Source organism: Megalops cyprinoides, chromosome 15, assembly GCF_013368585.1.
Source record: "Megalops cyprinoides isolate fMegCyp1 chromosome 15, fMegCyp1.pri, whole genome shotgun sequence".
Taxonomy (NCBI): domain Eukaryota; kingdom Metazoa; phylum Chordata; class Actinopteri; order Elopiformes; family Megalopidae; genus Megalops; species Megalops cyprinoides.
Genome location: NC_050597.1, coordinates 14946831 through 14963894, shown reverse-complemented (window position 1 = coordinate 14963894; position 17064 = coordinate 14946831). Strand labels below are relative to the sequence as shown.

Here is a 17064-nt window from a genome sequence, read left to right as displayed (position 1 = left end):
AAGACACATCAGGTTAATGGACTTTTGATGTTCATTATGGCATCATTTACTGTTTGCATTCACTTTTAGACTTTTCCAGTTTGCTGGTATTTGATCATTACACAGCAGCCTGCTGTTTCCACGGATAGTTATACAATTTAAATTGCTTGGGGATAATATTGGCATTTATGCATTACCTTCCAAACACAGAAAGTCAGGCACTCCAAAGCAGTGTTTCCAAATTTTCTTTTGGATGGTTAAATTATATTTAAGGTTCGAGGCGCAAGGTCCTTGGTAAGTCACTGTGTTGCCTTTGCTTCAGATCTAAAAGTAAGATATCTCACAGTTTTCTTCTGCTTGGAGTTATTTTTAGCATTTGCTTTACCTGACACAGTTTGCATTTTTACACACAATAATCCAATCAACTTGAATATTTGTTCTCCATGAAGTAAAATTAGCAAAACATGTTAAAATGGAGCTGTTGGTGTTGTTCAGGGTAGCTAATCAGTTTAAATGTTCCTGTCATTCCATACAAAGATTGTTCTCCCACTTTGGCTACTGCTCTCATCCTCCATAGTTCATAAGACTATTAATTAGACAATATATTGTGATAGGGCATCAACTTCTGTATTTATATGGAACAATGCATCTAATTATTTCTCAGACAAACGTTGTTGTTGTAGACACAGCAGCCAGTGTAGCTTGAAATGATTTCCTCTAGTGTGGTTGAGATGGACAATTTTCTGGCTGAGGTCTCTTAATGTTGTGCTGTTTTTACTTAATGGCAGCATTTGTTGTTGCGTTGCAGGTTTAACAGCTTCGGTATATCTGACAACTGTCATGAAATGTGGGTTTACTAGTAGGAGTCATGGAAATAGGATGATATGTCAAATCATGGTTGAAGTTCTGCTTGCATAGATATATTACAATAGTCATAATTTTGTTTATAATATGCACACTGTTGCTGTAATCATCATAGTGACCATTGCAGCCATTACTGGAGTATAAAACAAATGTTGCCTGTAACTGCTGAGCATTCTTGTTCATTGCTGGTAGCAACAACCATCAGTGCCTGGATTCTAAACTATATTGCATAGATAGATTCTCTAGATTATATATGGATTCTATATTGTTGATCTGTATATAATAATGATTTTCACATCAACAGTACACGAAATCAAATATTTTAAATATTGTCATAATTGTTTTTGGGTTTATGAAACCTAAATTAATTTGTTAGATGTATTAATGAACACATTTAGTTCGAGTTTTTCTTAGCACAAATTTGACTAGACCATTTCTTATGCAAACCATTGTATGGCTCTGCATATGTTTGAAGATGGAGGTCAGCTCTCTAGGACCGCAATGTGGAAAGTTGGAAACACCTTGTAAATAAGAGAAATGGGACAGGTACTGTATCTGGCAAGAGCGATCCTCAAAGTCAGAATTTTACAGATCACTGTTGTGTACTACTCTGTAAATTAATGAAATAAAGGTTATACTCCATCATTTTTATTTGTGGCTGTTAACATCTAAGTTATTTGTATGTGGTCCATTGGAGTAAGGGTATGACAGTGAAGGATTACAGGCAATTGGGGAGAGGGATTGTGTCAATCAGTCAAACTGAAAAGCAGATTTAAAGACATGTTATAATTCCTGTGTTTATACATAGTTTTGTTTAGTTTGACTTCACAAAAAGTAACTGCTTTAAATAAAACATTTAACGAATAACCCAGATTTTTACTGAACAGAAATATTTATTTCAAGATTTAATATTTACTTTTCAGAAGCTGAAGTGAAATATTTAGTTGGTTAAATCCCACGTTTGGGTTTTTCCCCAAACAGATTAATTTCAACATCTAACAAAATACATTTTCATTTCATCTAGGAACTTGTTTTGTCTCACGATAATCTTGACACCATGCTTCAAGCATGCTGTGCCTCAGATTAGGCTGGGACTCATTCATTCAGGTCATAATTTGCTACATTATTAAGCCATGTATATCAGATAACCTAATTTACCACAGGTATTGAGCAGGTTTCAGTTACACTGTGTGGCTGTGTTTTATTTAGAACAAAAGTTATTGATGTGAGCATTTATCAATGGCCTGCAGACACAGCCTGTGCATTGCCAGACAAATGTGATATAGATCCGCCTGGCAGGATGGGCCTTTATGTCCGTGATTCACCCAATTAGCATACTGGGCAGCAGGTAGCCTGCCAGAGAAAGAATCAATGCATTCATAAATCTGCTGGTGAAAGGGTGTCTTTACCTAATAAAACATAAAGCAGCCATAAATGTGTTCTCCATTTTGAAATGTTTGTTTTATGGCCTGTTTGCCAAATTCCAATTTTATGACCCTCCTCTCCCCACCAGATTTCCAGAAAATAATTAAAATCATGTAATTCTGTAAAAAAAAAAAAGGTGTGGTGTGTAGTGGTATTTTTCTACCTCCCACATTCTCTTTTAGCTATAACCATAGAAAACCAAGAAACAGTAATTTTCCTTTCCTAATTTTCCGTGACTCTCACACGAACTAATCTGAACCACTAGGGGCACTAGAGGTTGACAATGCCAGAGAAGTAGTCACAGCAAATAAATAAAGTGTTCAATCTGTTCTGGTTTAAATATCAAGCGTGCATTAGAATATTGAATTTGGATTGTCAAATTGTAGTTTTTTATGATTTAACAATGACAAACAAAAAAGGATATTTGTATTTATATTACTCCACAGTACTTCACACAATTCTTCCACGATAAAAGGTAAGCTTAAATATGGTGTACACTTTGAGAGCTTACTTATTTACAAATATTGCTATTAACTACTATTTGCTGATTCATGAAAAAAATTCTCCATGGATTGTTTAGAGTTGTTGGCAAGAATCAAGCCTCAGGTTGTATAAACATAATTCAGGAATATGTGCTGTGATTGGTAGGTGGCACATGTGTCGCTGCAGTGTTGGAAGGAATAGTGTGTGCTAAATATGAGGGTTTATCAGGTGAGTCAGATTTAATATACACTAAATGTGTATATCACAAATAATTCTCACTGCTTAAGGTTATATTCCAACCCAGGTCAAACCATCTGAATATGAATCATCACTACATGACATTGTGTTAAACCAGGGCAATTTGGAATTTGCCAGGTCAGAGTGTGCATAATGATGTCAACAAAAATGCACATGTGTGATACTTATAAATTTGTGTGATACACATTCATGTGTGACATTGATGTTGCCCAACAGATGAATATTTTCAGGATCAACATTTCTTTGTTGTTACTTTTTACTATGTAAAGCACATACTTTATGGTGAATTATAATCACAACTGTATACCCCCTCATATCTTCAAAAACAATTGGAACTGCTTCAATTCCCATTCTGTGTAGCGAAGTCTGTCCTTGTGTGACACCTCAAATCATTCTGTGAGATGCTTAGTCAAACTTGTGATGTTTTTATTACTGGCAATACATAATCATTATTTTGTAGAGGTCTTGGCCTTAAATCAGTTTTCAAATGGGGGAGTGTTGCTACAATATATCATTGAATAAACAAGGGACAACTTCACTGGTGTGGCTATCTATAAACTGAATGCCTGCCCATGATCCAATACACACTCTGAAGCCTGCCACTTGGTTTCTTGCTTCCTTCGGAACCTGCGGAGAAGTCAGAAACACTTTTCCTGATTTGTCTGCAAAAAAAAAAACAAAAACAAAAAAAACACAGCAAATGTGGCATGAGGCAGACCTCCCAATCGAAGACAGCCAGGGTGAATTTACTGATGCACTAACTCTGGGGACCTTGTCGCTTATTTAAAAACGATGGCACAGAAGCAGTTGTTCAACTCCTGGCTCCTGGGAACTGACTGTGACTCCAAAATGCAGGCTTGTGAGTCCCAGCAAATACAAGAAGCTGTACAAAATGATCTAACACTTCCAGGTATTATAGGCCCCAAAGTAACACTATCACTGTCTGTGGGCATCCTGGTGAGAGCAAATAGTGTCATACAAAATTACCAAAATTTTTATAGGCCCCAATTCAAATTCAGTCTACCGGTATCACAAAAAAGAGAAATATGCACATTCCAACCTACCCTCACACAAACTCACAAACTGCACCAAAGCAATACTGAATAAGGTCTTGAAGTTCAAGTTCACTGCTACAGGATTTTTCTCCCTCCCTTCTTCTAGTCAGCAGTTCACCTTTATAGGCTTACCTAGAAGTCTCTCGGCGTGTGCCAAATCAAAGAAACAAAAAAAGTGTGTGTATATGAAATGTGTGACTCGTTGACTTATTCCTGGCAACAATGTATCAAACATTCGTAAATAATTCCAAAATTGATAAATTTTGCAGTAATGGAGACTAAAGTGCATCTTGACTTGGAAATACTTTTGTGTAAAATCCAGGTTGTGCTATGCTGCCTTATTATACAATCACATCTGTGATCACACACAGTTTTTGTAACCTTAGAAAAAGGTTTAATGCTTGGATGCACTTTCATCTAAAGAGTGGAATCATTGTTCAAAGTGAAAAAAGTATAGAATCATCTGGAATGTCTGTGATGACAGCATTGCCCATATGTTAAACTGCTTCAGAGAACCAGTTCTGAAACATCCCACTTCCTTGGTATTCTTAGAAATTTGCATATAACAACGGATTTCATTTTATGTGGCAAAAGTTCATAGAGTCCACAAATAACATAAGTTTTGGAAAGATAAAAGTAAAACTTTACTGCATATACTCAATCGTTAAAGAAGTTATTGAGTGTTGGTGTGCCTCCTTCTCCCTGTTTTGTGAAATTGTATGTGCCAGTTGCATTTTGGAGAAGGGGTCAATGGTGGAACCTTAAGGTCTTTACCCATGCTTAGAAAGCCTCTGTGTTTGTTCTGTTAAAAATAAAGGGGGAATGATTTGTTTGGACCTACAGTACCATGGTTCATGTTTGCTTTTCCCAAAGGTTTATATATATGTCCTTCATGTCCCCTGATGGTCATATAAATGACACCATTGTGATATGGTTTTTGCTAGTGGGACTGCCTGAACCATATTCATATAGTCCCTGGTGTGCTGTATTGTGTCAGTATTTGACCAGTGAAACCTATTTGTTGGATTATTTTTGGCATTCATACCTAAAACAGAATTAGACAGTGGTACAAGTCACACAAGACAGATATATATATAAATTTCTATAATGTCTGATTGGGGGGTTGATTGCATTTATTTTAGACCTGTAAAGTCCATTATAAAAACAACCAATGCAGTCATAGAATTTATTGACATTGTTGATCAAATTTTGATGTTCAGTTAATATTATCCACATCTCATAGAAGGTAGATTGATACTGCACTGATCATTCTGTCAAGTCTCAGGTGATTCTCAGAAAACCTTTCTGGAGTGTGCCAAAATACCACCATGTGCTAAATATTCACAACCATGCTCTACACGTTTTGACCACTACCTACTGCTTTCCTACGCTTGGCAAAGTGCTGAGGCAAATAGGAACAGGTTCACAGTGTACAGCCATCCTTTTATAGCTTTAACTGTTTTTACACACTTGTTTAGCCATTCGTCACGTTCCTTTTCTAATGACATCACACAACAGAAGGTAAAATGAAAATCTTGTTTATGTTTGAGTGATTAGTGTATAGTGTGTTTTGTAGCTCTTGTAACCATATCAATTACCACAATTTCATTACTGCGGTTGCACTCATACTTGACTTGTGTCAGTGTGAAAGATTGTCAGTGACTTCTTATGTAAATGAAATCAACCTGTGGCGAGCCGCCCTCCCTCGCTCCTACTTCAAGGGCAAATTGCAGGTTGTAGCCTGGTGTACATAAAAGACTTGACTGTTTGCCGCCAGTACATTTTGTGCTGCCGTCCCTATCCTTTCACAACCCTATAACTTCACAGGCTTCGCTCTGACTGCCGTTTTGTACAGTATATCCATGTCTTTAAACTGACTTACTTCACAGCGGTATTCTAACCATGCATTGATGCACACAGTATTATTTTACTAGCATAAGAGCATAATTTCAGAAGCAATAAAAGCGGCGGCTGTCAGAAATGCACCGTTGACCATGAGGCAGGATTCCTCATCTAACCTCAGGTGGAACTGACAGATGCTCTCCACAGGACTAAGGCTGCTTCATGCTGAATTTTAAAGGAGGCTAAACTCCCTGATGTAAGGCCACTTGCAATAGTCTGTTAACTGCAACACTGAAACCAGTGTAATTTTAAAACTGAGCCTGTCCAGTGTGTCAAGTACTGCCTCAGTTGTGGTTGTTTTGGTGCTTTGCATCAGGTATTTCATCTCCTTCTCTATTCATGCGCTCTATGTCTTAAGACTCGCGGCGGCTCCCTTTTTCCTTTTTTTCTGGTATGTCTGGCATCCAGTCATACAGCTGAACTGAACAACTACTTATAAAATATTTTAATTGGTAGGTACTCTGGTAATTAATGACAGTCACATTTCATTTTGTGTGGCTTTTATGCTCATTATGCGCCACTGCACTCAATTGAGTATTGTATTACATGTGATTCATAAAAAAAGATTGTCATATGCAGATTCCTTGATTCCTACAAGTGGAGTATTTGAACGGCATTAGCATGTAGTATATGGATGATTCAGTTAATTCCTTATGTCACTAATTCTTATAGATGGAGTGTACTATATTTCACAGTGTTTCAGAGGAAACTTGTGAGATACCCAGGAGCTGCTCGCTGACCCTTTTCACACCACCCACTTCCTTGTTCCCCCTCCCTTTCCCTGCGCCTCCTCCACTTCCCCTGCACCATGAGGGACAAAGGTTATATTCCCCTCCACCTTCCCTACGGATACTGCATAAGGGAATGTCACATACAGGTGTTTATAGCACTTTCATATATCATACATTGACAGAGCTTTGTATTTAGTTAAGCGTTGACCTTGCTCAAGGGTAATTCTGTACAGCAGTACAAGTCCGCTGGCTACAAGTCCCTAACCGCTCACTAACCACTGTACCACACTTCCTGCCCCAAGGACCCGATTATAAGGGAAATCTGTTCTCCTCATAAACACTTCAGTTGTCCTTGGAGGCACGTACACTAGACCTCAGTCATATTGGAGTATGAAATTTGAATCCATTCCCTCACTGCTTGTCACTGTGAATTACATATATTTATTTTCAGATATTTTGTTGGTTGTAACTGCCTGATGGACTGGTGTCCACTTACATCAGACTGCAACAAATACCGCAGAGACTGGAGCTGGAGCTTTGACCCCGGTAGCTATCCAGGCCAGGACCCTGCTGGCTTAAATTCCAATCCGTCTCATCAACCACTCCAACTGTTCCACCATAGTTCACCCCATTCATCACTGTCTGCCTGTTTATCAACCCAGAGGTGCTCCTGTGCTGTAGAACACTTCACAGAAATGTTGCCATGAAGACAGTGGATCAGACCATCTTGAGTGCATCCTGAGAACATTATATTTTATTTTCACTCAGACGCGTAAATCGTGGGAAAGTTCACTATCTCTTAGATTGATTGCATATTGCAGGGCACAAGATTCTTATTGTGTCTTTTCAAATAGTTAACTATTGATTCAGCCAGGTTCAAATATCCAGTGGTTCAGTGATCAAATACCGAGTGTCTGAAAACATTTATTTCTTCCAGAAGCTATGTACAAAATGAAATACATGAAATTAATATAATCTTTCACAAAAGGTTCTCTTTTTAGTGATGGTTTGTCAGAATAAAATGTTGTCACCTATGTCTATTAAATATGATACATAATGAATGAAAAAAAAGCTCCATGAATGGGAAGAATGATTATACTAAAAGGGAAAGATATCCATATAAGGAAGCTTCTGTCATTTCCAGAAATGCGCACTGGAAGTACACAAGATTGTACAGTTATATTATTTCACTTTCATAACGTTTTATCAAATCCAGTCTTGTGGTGCTATAAAGTAAAGTAAATCAAAAAGTAGATTTATTGTGGCATATAAGTAATTTTGCACTTAACATACCTATGCTGTTTCAGCACACTGTGTGGTGAGGATGAGTCTCTCACGTCTACTGACGTTGGTCAAGTCAATATTTTATCCCCCTTACCATAATCAAATAGACAGCTGCTTGGGAGCAGGGAGGGGTCATGGCGAAGAGGCCAAAGCCTAGCTTTGATCTAGGCTGCTGTGGGATTTGGGTGGATCACTGTAGTAAATTGCTAAAGTGATGACTGGTGCTTATTAAACATGAATAAATGATCCATGAGGTCAGGCATGCATGTTCCCAACAAGCTCTTTGACTCATTAATAGCTTTGTAAAGCAGCATTTTAGTGGGAAAACAAAGTCATACAAATCTTAATTGGCTAAGGGACTATAGAGTTACTGAAAGACCTCCTGTAATGATCCTGTTCTCTCATTCAGGCTTTGGTGGGCCACTCTGTGAAATTAACCTTAATGACTGCAAGTCAGGACCTTGTCAGAATGGTGCTGTGTGTGTGGATGATGTGGACCAGTACCGGTGCTTCTGCCCAGAGGGTAAGACAGCTTCGAATCTCTCCCCGACACAGCAGGGATTAAATCTGAATTGTTGGCATGCTGCATTACTGCTGACTTATATTTCCATTCTGTTTTACCCCAGGCACTGTAGAGCTAGCTTTTGGTCAGTTGGATGGGGTTGCATCTACATCTTCTCTAAATGATGCCTGTTTTTGTTTGTCTGCATATCTATGTCACATTCCAAATAATTTCCTCCTGAGCATTTATAACAAGTCCATTAATGAAATAATACCCCTAATAAGTGTACTGATGCAAAAATCACACCTGTGAATAAGGCACTGACCTTGCTTGGGAAAACATCTTAAGGAAAATTCCACACAAACACACCCCAATGAAAATCAGAATTTAGACTTATATAGCAGATTTTGTTGTTAACAGTATATATTTAGATTATTTTAAAAATTCCTTTTTGCCATGTTAGTAATTCTGTCAACTTTATACTCTTTACATCACTTGGACAAACAGATATTTATAGATGTGATTTGCAACTTACAGACTGAAGTTCCACTGAGATGTTATAAGGCTCAATAATTTTTGAAATAATGAATGGAAATTTATTCTTGTTTACAGCTACAGGCCTGTAAGAAACACTGTCTCCTGCATCTGTGCTTTATTTATACAGAGCACTTGTAACAGCACAGCAGAACATGCTGTTTGGGGCTGTTATTGGTATCATTAAGACTAGCGAGAGTTGTGCTCATTTGCACTGCAAGGGCAGAAGTGATTCACCTAGCCAGACAGGGGCTACATATTTCAGTGAAACATCTCTCTGATCGCTGCTATTTCATACCCCATGTTCTCCAAATGCTTGACCAGTACTCAAATCATTGATAAATCAAAACTGACATTGGTGTCATAATCACATATTTTGAACCCGGTCAAAATGTTTTGTTATTTTTTTTCTTTCTTTCTTTCTTTCTTTCTTTTTTGTTCACTAGGTAGATTATTTTTAAATATCACATTACAATTCAGACTGGAGCAAGAAGTGAATATGTTTACTTGTCTTGGACTCATAGTGGAAATATATTGTACTTGATCAAGTACCAAATCAAAACAACCATGGGATTATCTTGTCAATCTTGTCAAATATTCTTTTTCTGATCCTGATCAGAACAATCTTGAGTATTTCATTTTTTGCGGCTTATATAAAACAATTTTAAAGTACTACTATTGCTCAATTAAAGGAAGAATATATCATAATTGTCCCCCAAGTTTTATTTGCCATAGCACATTTTTACAATCAGGATTGTCACAAAGCGCTGTACATATAGTATAGTGCATTTACCAGAGGGAATCCAAAAAAAAAAAAAATCCAGCATGCAACATATGATCCGACATAGATAATATATACTAAACCAATTAATTCATTTCAGATGCGCGACATTTTCCTTCTTTTCACACAATGACATATGCAGGATTGATGGACATATGTGGCAGTTTAAGATTTCTCAAAATGCATCATATATCAGTCAGCAATAATTATGCTCAACACTGGGCTTCCCAAGTAATTGTTGTAATATGAATAAGCAAGTTTGCTTCTTACATTTTCACAGTATATCATATGACTATAACACGTCAAAGTTTTGATAAAGGCAGTATACCTTCAGTTTAAATGTAGTTTGCTGTAATTAATATATTCTATTATAAACCATACTTCATAAGAGACACTGACATGGTGTGATTACAATGTATGATTTTTCTAAAAAATACATATTTTGCCATTCATGTTTACAAACATCTATTTAATTTCATACTCCCAGTGTTCATTGTTAAAATTGTCCACATAGAAGAGTGATTAATTCACCTTGTAAATTTCTCTACATCATTTGTGTCGTTATGTTGGAGGGAGAATAAATCTCTGCAATTTTGCCATTAATTTTTTCCAAGCCTTACCTGTGAGACATGCCTCTGATTAAACCCTGATTGCAAACGAGGGCTGTTATGCATTATTAATGAAGTCAAGATAATTGTCAGATTTTATGACATGGGAGCGGTGGAAATTGGTTCCATGGTCAGTTTGAGGGATGATGAGAATTTACCCTGCGTCGATGGTGCTGATAGCCTAACATTAGTCATGCCCCCCCACCATAGCCGCAGCTTGTGACAGGGCTAATGACAGTCATTTTGTAGCGTGACCATGCAGTGGGTTGCATTTGTAAGAGCATAAAATGTCAGAAATTGGAGTGGTGCTCTCTCCTTCAGTTCATGACATCAACCTTTTATCTTTTAGAATGTGCTGATATAACCCAGGTTTATCATATGACAAAAGCCAGCAATAGATGAAATATTAAAAGTGCTTATTTTGCTCAAGAATGGCAGATTCATGGATATTGACACAACCAGAGTAAACGTGGGTTATGCATGTCCTTTCAGAAATTTCATCCATTGCTATGTGCTCCTTGTCCAAGACAAAAATAGATTTTAAATGTTTCTTCCTCAAGTTTCATGCAAATGGATGTAGTTAAGGTGGGTATCCTGCTAACAATGTTGGTGATTCTGTGTGAAATATGGGCACTAGCTTTTTTTTTTTCTTCTTTTGGCTTGTTTTTTTGTTTTGTTTCTACTGATTCTGTTCACATCTTCATGTTGTATGGCTACTGATGGATTTCTTCTTGTCCTAACCTAGGTTTTGAGGGTGTGAACTGTGAAATCAACTATAATGAATGTGACTATGGATTCTGCTCCAATAATTCCACATGTATTGACCTGGTGGCAGATTATAAATGCATCTGTCCTTTGGGATTTACTGGTAAGTTGTTCATCTTAATGTACAATTAATCTACTTATTTCCACTGAAATATTGTTTGCAAATCCAGCTATATCTTGTGTGTTTCTATGTGTTGCGGGGAGGGGTGTACTGGCTTTGACAGGTTCATTATTCATGAAAACAGATTGACTTGTGTGGATGCATGAATTGACAATAATAATTAAAAAGATGAAACATAATTAAAAAACAAAACTCTGTTATACATGAGGACTGTTATTGAGGTACTCTTGTTACTTTTGTCGCCCAAGCACGTAATCAGAGACGCACAGGAAGAATGAATAGCAGGCCGTGAATAATCTCTCGTTAAAGCCAAGAGATAAGGCAAGGAGTGAAGTGTCTGCACTGAGACACTTAAGCGCTTATTCAACTATGTGAAGTAGCGGGCAGAGACGTGGACTTGTCTGGGTAGCTTGTTTGAATCTCTAGTATGATCCTCCCTGCTGCTCCACTTTACATAAGATGATCCGTATGGACAATAAATATAAAATGTTTAAAAATGTAACTATGCCACCTTGCGTTAAGTAAGAGTGTCTGATGCCAGTAATGGTCATAATCATACAATTGAGACAGAACATTGGAGTGGTAGACTTGAGTGCCAGCCATAACAAAATTCACCAGACTTAGCTTCATACTGTGAGTTCTGTCTCTCCACAAGATGCATCAGCTTTAAATGGATCTATTTCTCTGCCATAATTTCCTGTCTTTCTTTTTCTTTTATTTCTCTGCCATCCCCTTTTTGAGCAGGTTTATCATTGTCAGTATGGCTGCTGTATGCTCAAACATTGTCTTGCATAGTGTTCTCTTTGGCCGGTTCTTCACGCTACATTATTACATGTACTTTACATTTACTTTTCTCTGGAAAAAAGCATCTGCTCAATGACAAAATGTGAAATGCACTGTGGAAGACTGGATATACAGACATCTCTGGCACCAGGCTGAATTCGCAAAAGCATTTTCTAGGGGCAAAGCTGAACTTTCTTAGGAGGTCGTCCTTCCACTTGTGCAAGAAGTCAGATCTCTGTGAAAGGCCACTTGTCCTACAGATGTTATGCTGTTGCTTACAGTTGGTTGTCTGAAATATGAACTTACCATACAGTTGGTCAGATAGCTAGCTAGTATTGAAACCTTTACAAACATTATTTTGAAGGCTTAACATTTAAAAGAGTTTAAGAGTGAAACGTTTGCTATCTAGCTCTTCAGCCTCTGTGGTAGCTAGCACAGGATGAATGCTCTGATTTTATTATCACCTTCATTACTGCCTGTTAGCTTAATAAGTCATCACACATTGCATAAACCAACTACTTAACTATTGGCCTAAATTTTAAGGAGACAGTAGTGATAATACAGACATGCAAAGTCATCATAAAAATTGGTAGATTTAACTAGGTAGATGTAGTTATCAAGCATTTGGAAAAACACCACTTATTTAGCTTCCAATGATGAGCAAGAACTATTACATTAATTTTAAAAAATGCAAGAGAAATAATCATAGGAGCTGATATTTCACTACATGTACCAGAGGCACAAAATAACTAAAATAATGAAAAATAATTGCTCATGTTCCTGGTGATAATGGTGGTCAAGATTTAGGAAGATTGTCAGTTTGGTGAGAGCTGTTGAAGTCAAAGAGTGCACTGTGTTCTCAAATAAATAAATAAGTAAATAAATAAAATGGTTGGAGAGGAGGCTGATGCCAATTGTTACCAAGAAAAAGAGGCGCAACCCTGAGAGAACCACCTGTAAATCGAGTGATTTTGATCCTGTGCCAACATTAGCTACACTACAACTGGCTCTTTATTCTGTCATGCTATCAACAGTAATATTGCTAACAGAAGCCTTTATGTCCCAGTTGAAAAACACTCTTGTGTTTCTGTGAGCCAGCAATAATCCAGAAGTATGTTATCTTACCACATAAAGCATGTTCCATTCAATTGGAAAGATGGAAAAACAGAGGGCAAGTTAGATGGAAGGAAACATTGGGTAGCATTGCTTTGGAATAGTGCTTGTTTGTGTGTGTTAGATAATGAGGGCCAGATTGTTCAGTGTAATATTCAGTAATGTTCAGTATTAGTAATATCAATGGTAAATCTGTTTTATGCATGTTAGTAATTTACCATTGCTTAAATTTGATCAGCTTTGTTTATTGTTTTTTTTTTGTTTCTTTTTGCTGAAAATAGTAATGTACATTGTACAACATGCCTTAGCATAATAGTGTACAGTGTAGTAGTATACAAGTGTACAAAATATCCAGTGTTCAGTTCAACAGTAACCATATACTTGTTGCAAGTACTTGATAATCAGCATTGATGAGCACAGACGCATGGTATTTTAAAAAGAAAGAAACTAATTGTTCCTTTGCAATTTATTACTTTTCTTCCTCTCTTGAAAGGAAAAGATGGGGCTTTTAATTTGGAATCAAGACATTTAATTGGCTGTTGGCTAAGGTAATGAAAGTTGTAACAAATATGTTCCAAATATGTTGTTTTAAATTTTGGTAGCTAAAATAAGCATTGGCCAGAGGGAACAATCTCAAGATTGTTCCCCATCTGGCAGGGTGCTGTTAGCTTTCTGGATGATTTATCAGATGCTGCATGTTAAACATAATTGCTCCAGTGGTCCACATTTCCCTGCATGGTTCTCTATGTAAAACCTCAGGTGCTATAATAGTATGCCAATCAATACATGGAAATGAGCAGAATCAACAGTCTGTTTAAGATTCCACATGTTCTTAGAGAACAGCCATGTCACTTTGTCACTTTTTAATGGAGGGTCCAGATGCATTTCCCCTTCTACAAAGCTTGTTCTCAGTACCTGTGCTGAAGTGTTTCATGACAGTGCTGAGGTGTTTTTATTATTGCCCTACAGAGTTGCATCTATGCTTCAGTGCATTCCTTATGTCACCCCGCTGACTTGATTTCACCTCTTCCTCTTCCTTTATACACTGGAAACCTCCTCTGTATGAATGCTAGTTTCGTTCTTTTTTTTTCTTGCTAAACACTTTGAACTTTTTCCTCACTCAAGGATGGAAAGGATGGAAATAAAAAGTTGAGGGAACTCCCGCGGGATGCAAAGATGAGTGCAGAGACACCAGCAGCAGCTCAGTGTCTGCTGTGCACAAGAGAAGTGAAGTTATGGCCGTAGGGGAAATACAAAGGCCAGAGCTAACTTGCAACAGGAAAGAACTGGAACACATAGACGTACTCCTCTACAGGGCAGGCCAACAGGACAGGAAAGTTACAGAACTGGGAAAAAAAAGTTGGAAAAGTCAGCAGCAGTCACAACTCTGCATTACTGAAATTTTCAACGTCTTGGAAATAATCAGCAAACATACAGTATGTTCTGAGTAACTGTGCTTTTGCTCTCAGTCAGCAAGGCAATATATTAGACATACCCCACAACATATCAAATTATATTTTGACAAGGGTGCCTCTTAAAGTCAGAAATAGGCCCTGCTGAAGCAAGGTACAAAGCAGTTTTGAGTAAGAGTGTGTTGAAATGGAAAATAATTATAGGTAAATGTGCATGTCATTGAGCCCTGTTACTGTGCCCTTGAAAAAAGTATTTGCCTACATTGCTGTAGTGCAATATCTCTACATGTATAAATTGATAATACATATGTTGTATGATAATACAAAATGCAAGCCATATAACTCACCCATGGCATCTGCTATTCAAATAAATAATAGCGCCTGTCTAGATTCTGACAACCGGTGACAGAGGAGATAGTCCTGTGTGCGCTACACCGCAAACACAAATAAGCACTCTGTGAGAACTACTTGTGAGTGTGTGGTCTCCTGCGAATTAAGAAAGCAGAGTTAAGTGACCTTTAAAAAAATGAGAACTTCAAATGTCTTATATGAGAAGTCTGATTTGACAGTGGACTGACGTATAATTGTAAGTGGAAAATGGATTGGAGATGTTGAGGAGAGGGACCAGCAAGATGCCTTCCTACTGCTGACAACAGCATTGAATCAAATCTCAGGAGTCCACCATCCGACGCGCGCCAGATGACCCATTTATTTTGCTTTAGTGGACCATAAGGAATTATGCCACCGTTTTGACACTTTCAATTTTCTCGTGATAATTGCAGGTTAAGTCTGTGAAATGTGTCGCTTTCGGGTCAAGATCAAAACGGCATTGTTTTCACTTTTTTGTCTTTGCTTAGCCAACTGGTTGCCTAAATTAGAAACCATATTGTGAGAGTATAAAAGATGCTGACCCATAGGCCATAGCCTAGTGCAGAGAATGGCTTTGAAGAGCTTCAGATGCATGTATTTTATTATATTTGAAATGTTAGTACAGAATATTACCATTATGAGAATTATGCTACTATATTTATTTTACAATATGATGAAACCTTTATGGAAGTCATAAACTCAATTCCCATTAGATGCCTAATATATTCTCATGTTTTAGAAGTGTTTGTAAGCTGTATTTTACTGCTTTATTTTGCTTACATTTAACCATTCTATAATTCATGAGCAATGCAGCAATCTATTTTTAAGTCTTTTCATGGAGATGATTCTTGATATGACATGGAATATATTGCTGAATTGTCATGATTTTATTCTGAGTAGATGAAAATTATGAAGGACAATGTTGCTGAGGACAACAACATTGAATTGTTAGGCACGTGAAGAGGAATACATTTAATCCTGTACAGATTCTCACATGTACCCAGTGATGTTTAGCTTTAATTCTTCTTTTGATTTCCCCAGATAAAAACTGTTCCACGCTTGTAAGCCTGTGTGAGGCTGTGGGCGAGGCATGCACAAATAGTCCCTGTCTCACCCCAGCTGGAGAGGATGGCTGTATATGCCCCCAAGGTAAACTTTAAAGACTTGGTTAGTCACAGAAGAATACCTATAAACCATAACTGTAACAATCTATTGTTTGCCAGTAGTCACACTAAGGAATAATTGTCATTTCCTTCAGTTGGCCAACAAATTCTTTTGAAGTGGTCTGTTCCTGTCAGTATCTGCATTTTTTGTAATAGTACTGAGGCTTTACATTTGCTTGTTGAATAAAAGTATCTATGAGCAGTACATTAGTGTAGTTTTGGTGCTATTCAACATTATAATGCATTTATGTAGGTCTTTATTATGCTTTATAGACCCCAATCCATGACTTACATAGCTCCCATTTTTACATTGTATTGCTCCTTTATGGTGTTGGATTTCCTAAAGCTATTCAGGTTAAGTACCTGGCTCAAAGGAACAATCCACACAGGAAGTGATCTCAGACCCACACAGGAATTTGAAAGAGCCACCTTTTTGCATTGCATAATCCTAACTTGAAACTACCACAGGAAATTCACTGTGATTCCCTAGTTGTTTTCCTAATAAAAGGTACTATATGTGACATACAAGATATAACTCTTGATATGCAGCCCCTTTAGGTTTGGACTTAATTGTGGCTTCAGAGCACGCTGTTTCAAACATGTTTATGCTGTTTATTGTACATGGATCTCATTTGAAAACTCTGCAGTAAAAGCATAACATTGTTTTTACTGTTATTGATTTTGCGGAATGTATTAAAGCACAAGCAGCTTTCATCTACACAAAAAATCCAGCTGTCCAGCTGTGTAATATAGATAAATCTCACTGAACCCAGGACCACTTTGCCCTGTTGCAGTTTAAACAAAAACAGTTACTCCAACAGCATTATTGTGATGTAGATGGAGTGTATTCATCAATTTTATTATAGTAGCCAACGCTCAGGGCAGTTGCGAACAAAACATGCAAAGCATCTGAGAGCAAAATGTTGGCAACG

The 17064-nt window shown here is 37.4% G+C and overlaps 1 protein-coding gene across 1 annotated transcript in view; it reads left to right on the top strand.

Annotated features, from left to right (window-relative positions):
• eys (eyes shut homolog) overlaps positions 1 to 17064 on the top strand; it is a 266508-nt gene that overhangs the window by 43428 nt on the left and 206016 nt on the right. The gene's annotated exons all lie outside the window — the stretch shown is intronic.